Genomic DNA, 9844 nt, shown 5'->3' with positions numbered 1-9844 from the left:
CTGCACAAAAGCTGTTCTACCCTGTATGCACACATGGATTTTTCCTCTCTGAACCCTGTTCACACAGGTAATATACAGATGATCAGGTTTTTAAATACATCAGATAGGGATTGCATACATTAGTTAGGACTGCTCTGATATGGGTATACCGTGAAGATTGGTAGAGCAGCTTAGTATACATTTTTTGCAAAAAACGTATCAACCAAATACCCTGTTATTTACATCTTTTACTAGCACTTGCGGATTACTGCAAAAAATTTTTTTCAAACTGAGTGTTTTTGGTTTTACTATTCTCTTTTGTGTCTTCAGGTTTCTTGGTGGTGTGTGAACATGTTTTTACAGACTTGTTCACTGTGCAAGTAGCCCATGTGTTCCTGTTTCCATAATTGTTCTCTTGTGTCTACAAGACTGGGGAGTTCCACCACTCCTCTTGGGCTATCTGCACAAAAGCTGTTCTACCCTGTATGCACACATGGATTTTTCCTCTCTGAACCCTGTTCACACAGGTAATATACAGATGATCAGGTTTTTAAATACATCAGATAGGGATTGCATACATTAGTTAGGACTGCTCTGATATGGGTATACCGTGAAGATTGGTAGAGCAGCTTAGTATACATTTTTTGCAAAAAACGTATCAACCAAATACCCTGTTATTTACATCTTTTACTAGCACTTGCGGATTACTGCAAAAAATTTTTTTCAAACTGAGTGTTTTTGGTTTTACTATTCTCTTTTGTGTCTTCAGGTTTCTTGGTGGTGTGTGAACATGTTCTTACAGACTTGTTCACTGTGCAAGTAGCCCATGTGTTCCTGTTTCCATAATTGTTCTCTTGTGTCTACAAGACTGGGGAGTTCCACCACTCCTCTTGGGCTATCTGCACAAAAGCTGTTCTACCCTGTATGCACACATGGATTTTTCCTCTCTGAACCCTGTTCACACAGGTAATATACAGATGATCAGGTTTTTAAATACATCAGATAGGGATTGCATACATTAGTTAGGACTGCTCTGATATGGGTATACCGTGAAGATTGGTAGAGCAGCTTAGTATACATTTTTTGCAAAAAACGTATCAACCAAATACCCTGTTATTTACATCTTTTACTAGCACTTGCGGATTACTGCAAAAAATTTTTTTCAAACTGAGTGTTTTTGGTTTTACTATTCTCTTTTGTGTCTTCAGGTTTCTTGGTGGTGTGTGAACATGTTCTTACAGACTTGTTCACTGTGCAAGTAGCCCATGTGTTCCTGTTTCCATAATTGTTCTTTTGTGTCTACAAGACTGGGGAGTTCCACCACTCCTCTTGGGCTATCTGCACAAAAGCTGTTCTACCCTGTATGCACACATGGATTTTTCCTCTCTGAACCCTGTTCACACAGGTAATATACAGATGATCAGGTTTTTAAATACATCAGATAGGGATTGCATACATTAGTTAGGACTGCTCTGATATGGGTATACCGTGAAGATTGGTAGAGCAGCTTAGTATACATTTTTTGCAAAAAACGTATTAACAAAATACCCTGTTATTTACATCTTTTACTAGCACTTGCGGATTACTGCAAAAATTTTTTTTCAAACTGAGTGTTTTTGGTTTTACTATTCTCTTTTGTGTCTTCAGGTTTCTTGGTGGTGTGTGAACATGTTCTTACAGACTTGTTCACTGTGCAAGTAGCCCATGTGTTCCTGTTTCCATAATTGTTCTCTTGTGTCTACAAGACTGGGGAGTTCCACCACTCCTCTTGGGCTATCTGCACAAAAGCTGTTCTACCCTGTATGCACACATGGATTTTTCCTCTCTGAACCCTGTTCACACAGGTAATATACAGATGATCAGGTTTTTAAATACATCAGATAGGGATTGCATACATTAGTTAGGACTGCTCTGATATGGGTATACCGTGAAGATTGGTAGAGCAGCTTAGTATACATTTTTTGCAAAAAACGTATCAACCAAATACCCTGTTATTTACATCTTTTACTAGCACTTGCGGATTACTGCAAAAAATTTTTTTCAAACTGAGTGTTTTTGGTTTTACTATTCTCTTTTGTGTCTTCAGGTTTCTTGGTGGTGTGTGAACATGTTTTTACAGACTTGTTCACTGTGCAAGTAGCCCATGTGTTCCTGTTTCCATAATTGTTCTCTTGTGTCTACAAGACTGGGGAGTTCCACCACTCCTCTTGGGCTATCTGCACAAAAGCTGTTCTACCCTGTATGCACACATGGATTTTTCCTCTCTGAACCCTGTTCACACAGGTAATATACAGATGATCAGGTTTTTAAATACATCAGATAGGGATTGCATACATTAGTTAGGACTGCTCTGATATGGGTATACCGTGAAGATTGGTAGAGCAGCTTAGTATACATTTTTTGCAAAAAACGTATCAACCAAATACCCTGTTATTTACATCTTTTACTAGCACTTGCGGATTACTGCAAAAAATTTTTTTCAAACTGAGTGTTTTTGGTTTTACTATTCTCTTTTGTGTCTTCAGGTTTCTTGGTGGTGTGTGAACATGTTCTTACAGACTTGTTCACTGTGCAAGTAGCCCATGTGTTCCTGTTTCCATAATTGTTCTCTTGTGTCTACAAGACTGGGGAGTTCCACCACTCCTCTTGGGCTATCTGCACAAAAGCTGTTCTACCCTGTATGCACACATGGATTTTTCCTCTCTGAACCCTGTTCACACAGGTAATATACAGATGATCAGGTTTTTAAATACATCAGATAGGGATTGCATACATTAGTTAGGACTGCTCTGATATGGGTATACCGTGAAGATTGGTAGAGCAGCTTAGTATACATTTTTTGCAAAAAACGTATCAACCAAATACCCTGTTATTTACATCTTTTACTAGCACTTGCGGATTACTGCAAAAAATTTTTTTCAAACTGAGTGTTTTTGGTTTTACTATTCTCTTTTGTGTCTTCAGGTTTCTTGGTGGTGTGTGAACATGTTCTTACAGACTTGTTCACTGTGCAAGTAGCCCATGTGTTCCTGTTTCCATAATTGTTCTTTTGTGTCTACAAGACTGGGGAGTTCCACCACTCCTCTTGGGCTATCTGCACAAAAGCTGTTCTACCCTGTATGCACACATGGATTTTTCCTCTCTGAACCCTGTTCACACAGGTAATATACAGATGATCAGGTTTTTAAATACATCAGATAGGGATTGCATACATTAGTTAGGACTGCTCTGATATGGGTATACCGTGAAGATTGGTAGAGCAGCTTAGTATACATTTTTTGCAAAAAACGTATTAACAAAATACCCTGTTATTTACATCTTTTACTAGCACTTGCGGATTACTGCAAAAATTTTTTTTCAAACTGAGTGTTTTTGGTTTTACTATTCTCTTTTGTGTCTTCAGGTTTCTTGGTGGTGTGTGAACATGTTCTTACAGACTTGTTCACTGTGCAAGTAGCCCATGTGTTCCTGTTTCCATAATTGTTCTCTTGTGTCTACAAGACTGGGGAGTTCCACCACTCCTCTTGGGCTATCTGCACAAAAGCTGTTCTACCCTGTATGCACACATGGATTTTTCCTCTCTGAACCCTGTTCACACAGGTAATATACAGATGATCAGGTTTTTAAATACATCAGATAGGGATTGCATACATTAGTTAGGACTGCTCTGATATGGGTATACCGTGAAGATTGGTAGAGCAGCTTAGTATACATTTTTTGCAAAAAACGTATCAACCAAATACCCTGTTATTTACATCTTTTACTAGCACTTGCGGATTACTGCAAAAAATTTTTTTCAAACTGAGTGTTTTTGGTTTTACTATTCTCTTTTGTGTCTTCAGGTTTCTTGGTGGTGTGTGAACATGTTTTTACAGACTTGTTCACTGTGCAAGTAGCCCATGTGTTCCTGTTTCCATAATTGTTCTCTTGTGTCTACAAGACTGGGGAGTTCCACCACTCCTCTTGGGCTATCTGCACAAAAGCTGTTCTACCCTGTATGCACACATGGATTTTTCCTCTCTGAACCCTGTTCACACAGGTAATATACAGATGATCAGGTTTTTAAATACATCAGATAGGGATTGCATACATTAGTTAGGACTGCTCTGATATGGGTATACCGTGAAGATTGGTAGAGCAGCTTAGTATACATTTTTTGCAAAAAACGTATCAACCAAATACCCTGTTATTTACATCTTTTACTAGCACTTGCGGATTACTGCAAAAATTTTTTTTCAAACTGAGTGTTTTTGGTTTTACTATTCTCTTTTGTGTCTTCAGGTTTCTTGGTGGTGTGTGAACATGTTCTTACAGACTTGTTCACTGTGCAAGTAGCCCATGTGTTCCTGTTTCCATAATTGTTCTCTTGTGTCTACAAGACTGGGGAGTTCCACCACTCCTCTTGGGCTATCTGCACAAAAGCTGTTCTACCCTGTATGCACACATGGATTTTTCCTCTCTGAACCCTGTTCACACAGGTAATATACAGATGATCAGGTTTTTAAATACATCAGATAGGGATTGCATACATTAGTTAGGACTGCTCTGATATGGGTATACCGTGAAGATTGGTAGAGCAGCTTAGTATACATTTTTTGCAAAAAACGTATCAACCAAATACCCTGTTATTTACATCTTTTACTAGCACTTGCGGATTACTGCAAAAAATTTTTTTCAAACTGAGTGTTTTTGGTTTTACTATTCTCTTTTGTGTCTTCAGGTTTCTTGGTGGTGTGTGAACATGTTCTTACAGACTTGTTCACTGTGCAAGTAGCCCATGTGTTCCTGTTTCCATAATTGTTCTCTTGTGTCTACAAGACTGGGGAGTTCCACCACTCCTCTTGGGCTATCTGCACAAAAGCTGTTCTACCCTGTATGCACACATGGATTTTTCCTCTCTGAACCCTGTTCACACAGGTAATATACAGATGATCAGGTTTTTAAATACATCAGATAGGGATTGCATACATTAGTTAGGACTGCTCTGATATGGGTATACCGTGAAGATTGGTAGAGCAGCTTAGTATACATTTTTTGCAAAAAACGTATCAACCAAATACCCTGTTATTTACATCTTTTACTAGCACTTGCGGATTACTGCAAAAAATTTTTTTCAAACTGAGTGTTTTTGGTTTTACTATTCTCTTTTGTGTCTTCAGGTTTCTTGGTGGTGTGTGAACATGTTTTTACAGACTTGTTCACTGTGCAAGTAGCCCATGTGTTCCTGTTTCCATAATTGTTCTCTTGTGTCTACAAGACTGGGGAGTTCCACCACTCCTCTTGGGCTATCTGCACAAAAGCTGTTCTACCCTGTATGCACACATGGATTTTTCCTCTCTGAACCCTGTTCACACAGGTAATATACAGATGATCAGGTTTTTAAATACATCAGATAGGGATTGCATACATTAGTTAGGACTGCTCTGATATGGGTATACCGTGAAGATTGGTAGAGCAGCTTAGTATACATTTTTTGCAAAAAACGTATCAACCAAATACCCTGTTATTTACATCTTTTACTAGCACTTGCGGATTACTGCAAAAAAATTTTTTCAAACTGAGTGTTTTTGGTTTTACTATTCTCTTTTGTGTCTTCAGGTTTCTTGGTGGTGTGTGAACATGTGCTTACAGACTTGTTCACTGTGCAAGTAGCCCATGTGTTCCTGTTTCCATAATTGTTCTCTTGTGTCTACAAGACTGGGGAGTTCCACCACTCCTCTTGGGCTATCTGCACAAAAGCTGTTCTACCCTGTATGCACACATGGATTTTTCCTCTCTGAACCCTGTTCACACAGGTAATATACAGATGATCAGGTTTTTAAATACATCAGATAGGGATTGCATACATTAGTTAGGACTGCTCTGATATGGGTATACCGTGAAGATTGGTAGAGCAGCTTAGTATACATTTTTTGCAAAAAACGTATCAACCAAATACCCTGTTATTTACATCTTTTACTAGCACTTGCGGATTACTGCAAAAAATTTTTTTCAAACTGAGTGTTTTTGGTTTTACTATTCTCTTTTGTGTCTTCCCAAAACCCTGTCTGATGACAAATGCACACTTAGCAGGATGCAGCAGGCCTCCACTGATACAGGCTAGGAGCGGCACAGGTGCAAACTACTTGATAAAAACAACCACCCCAACCAAACATTGCAGGGGTTGGCTGCCTAGCAGAAAAAATGCACATTGATATAACTCACATAGGACGCCAGTCACACTGATAGGTGCGGTGCACAGTGTCTGTATGCAACCTATTGATGACGCCCCTTGTATTAACAGGCGGGCTGCCCAGCACTATAAAATGCAGCGCACAGTGAAAGACGCCCCAGAAAAACATAGCCAACATAAAGAGGCCTGGCCACATCCCGCAAAAAAGGATATGATATAGTGCAAAAAAAAATGCATGCATATGATAAATACATACACTATATGAGGTATTGGTTTAATATTTTGGCCAAAATAAAGTAAGCCCGCAACCCAACGTCAAGGGTCCCCATAATATTGCGGGTCCTAACACTAATATCAAAAACAGCTAACATAGAAAAAATATTTTTTCTGAGTTTTTTCTATGTTAGCCACTCATCAGGAGGGCGTTAAACTAGAAGAAGAGGGGACGGGAAGAAAAACATTAGACTTGAACAAAGAAGACCCAGGAAAACATACTCAGATGGGAGGTAAGAACATTTCTAAAACAATCCACAGTGAGGAGATTGGAACAAAACAAAATCCTCTAAACTGCATGCTCGCAAACGCCAGAAGCCTGACAAACAAGATGGAAGAACTAGAAGCAGAAATATCTACAGGTAACTTTGACATAGTGGGAATAACCGAGACATGGTTAGATGAAAGCTATGACTGGGCAGTTAACTTACAGGGTTACAGTCTGTTTAGAAAGGATCGTAAAAATCGGAGAGGAGGAGGGGTTTGTCTCTATGTAAAGTCTTGTCTAAAGTCCACTTTAAGGGAGGATATTAGCGAAGGAAATGAGGATGTCGAGTCCATATGGGTCGAAATTCATGGAGGGAAAAATGGTAACAAAATTCTCATTGGGGTCTGTTACAAACCCCCAAATATAACAGAAACCATGGAAAGTCTACTTCTAAAGCAGATAGATGAAGCTGCAACCCATAATGAGGTCCTGGTTATGGGGGACTTTAACTACCCGGATATTAACTGGGAAACAGAAACCTGTGAAACCCATAAAGGCAACAGGTTTCTGCTAATAACCAAGAAAAATTATCTTTCACAATTGGTGCAGAATCCAACCAGAGGAGCAGCACTTTTAGACCTAATACTGTCTAATAGACCTGACAGAATAACAAATCTGCAGGTGGTCGGGCATCTAGGAAATAGCGACCACAATATTGTACAGTTTCACCTGTCTTTCACTAGGGGGACTTGTCAGGGAGTCACAAAAACACTGAACTTTAGGAAGGCAAAGTTTGACCAGCTTAGAGATGCCCTTAATCTGGTAGACTGGGACAATATCCTCAGAAATAAGAATACAGATAATAAATGGAAAATGTTTAAGAACATCCTAAATAGGCAGTGTAAGCGGTTTATACCTTGTGGGAATAAAAGGACTAGAAATAGGAAAAACCCAATGTGGCTAAACAAAGAAGTAAGACAGGAAATTAACAGTAAAAAGAAAGCATTTGCACTACTAAAGCAGGATGGCACCATTGAAGCTCTAAAAAACTATAGGGAGAAAAATACTTTATCTAAAAAACGAATTAAAGCTGCCAAAAAGGAAACAGAGAAGCACATTGCTAAGGAGAGTAAAACTAATCCCAAACTGTTCTTCAACTATATCAATAGTAAAAGAATAAAAACTGAAAATGTAGGCCCCTTAAAAAATAGTGAGGAAAGAATGGTTGTAGATGACGAGGAAAAAGCTAACATATTAAACACCTTCTTCTCCACGGTATTCACGGTGGAAAATGAAATGCTAGGTGAAATCCCAAGAAACAATGAAAACCCTATATTAAGGGTCACCAATCTAACCCAAGAAGAGGTGCGAAACCAGCTAAATAAGATTAAAATAGATAAATCTCCGGGTCCGGATGGCATACACCCACGAGTACTAAGAGAACTAAGTAATGTAATAGATAAACCATTATTTCTTATTTTTAGGGACTCTATAGTGACAGGGTCTGTTCCACAGGACTGGCGCATAGCAAATGTGGTGCCAATATTCAAAAAGGGCTCTAAAAATGAACCTGGAAATTATAGGCCAGTAAGTCTAACCTCTATTGTTGGTAAAATATTTGAAGGGTTTCTGAGGGATGTTATTCTGGATTATCTCAATGAGAATAACTGTTTAACTCCATATCAGCATGGGTTTATGAGAAATCGCTCCTGTCAAACCAATCTAATCAGTTTTTATGAAGAGGTAAGCTATAGGCTGGACCACGGTGAGTCATTGGACGTGGTATATCTCGATTTTTCCAAAGCGTTTGATACCGTGCCGCACAAGAGGTTGGTACACAAAATGAGAATGCTTGGTCTGGGGGAAAATGTGTGTAAATGGGTTAGTAACTGGCTTAGTGATAGAAAGCAGAGGGTGGTTATAAATGGTATAGTCTCTAACTGGGTCGCTGTGACCAGTGGGGTACCGCAGGGGTCGGTATTGGGACCTGTTCTCTTCAACATATTCATTAATGATCTGGTAGAAGGTTTACACAGTAAAATATCGATATTTGCAGATGATACAAAACTATTTAAAGCAGTTAATACAAGAGAAGATAGTATTCTGCTACAGATGGATCTGTATAAGTTGGAAACTTGGGCTGAAAGGTGGCAGATGAGGTTTAACAATGATAAATGTAAGGTTATACACATGGGAAGAAGGAATCAATATCACCATTACACACTGAATGGGAAACCACTGGGTAAATCTGACAGGGAGAAGGACTTGGGGATCCTAGTTAATGATAAACTTACCTGGAGCAGCCAATGCCAGGCAGCAGCTGCCAAGGCAAACAGGATCATGGGGTGCATTAAAAGAGGTCTGGATACACATGATGAGAGCATTATACTGCCTCTGTACAAATCCCTAGTTAGACCGCACATGGAGTACTGTGTCCAGTTTTGGGCACCGGTGCTCAGGAAGGATATAATGGAACTAGAGAGAGTACAAAGGAGGGCAACAAAATTAATAAAGGGGATGGGAGAACTACAATACCCAGATAGATTAGCGAAATTAGGATTATTTAGACTAGAAAAAAGATGACTGAGGGGCGATCTAATAACCATGTATAAGTATATAAGGGGACAATACAAATATCTCGCTGAGGATCTGTTTATACCAAGGAAGGTGACGGGCACAAGGGGGCATTCTTTGCGTCTGGAGGAGAGAAGGTTTTTCCACCAACATAGAAGAGGATTCTTTACTGTTAGGGCAGTGAGAATCTGGAATTGCTTGCCTGAGGAGGTGGTGATGGCGAACTCAGTCGAGGGGTTCAAGAGAGGCCTGGATGTCTTCCTGGAGCAGAACAATATTGTATCATACAATTATTAGGTTCTGTAGAAGGACGTAGATCTGGGGATTTATTATGATGGAATATAGGCTGAACTGGATGGACAAATGTCTTTTTTCGGCCTTACTAACTATGTTACTATGTATGCAATCACCTTCTCACTTCCTTCCTGTACCTGAGCTAGTCCCACCCCAATTCCGTACAGGCTTTCATCGCTGAACAGCAAGATGGGCTGCAAGAAATCAGCATATGCCAACATGGGAGCATCAGTCAGTTCTAACTCCAGGGTCCAAAAAGTTTCCTCTTGTCTATGGCCACACTGGATAGGTTATCGCTTAATCCCTCCTGCTGTCCCTCTTAGTAGCTCATTCAATGGTGCTGC

Source organism: Ranitomeya imitator, chromosome 2 (genome assembly GCF_032444005.1).
Source record: "Ranitomeya imitator isolate aRanImi1 chromosome 2, aRanImi1.pri, whole genome shotgun sequence".
NCBI classification, from domain to species: domain Eukaryota; kingdom Metazoa; phylum Chordata; class Amphibia; order Anura; family Dendrobatidae; genus Ranitomeya; species Ranitomeya imitator.
This window is presented reverse-complemented; position numbering follows the sequence as displayed.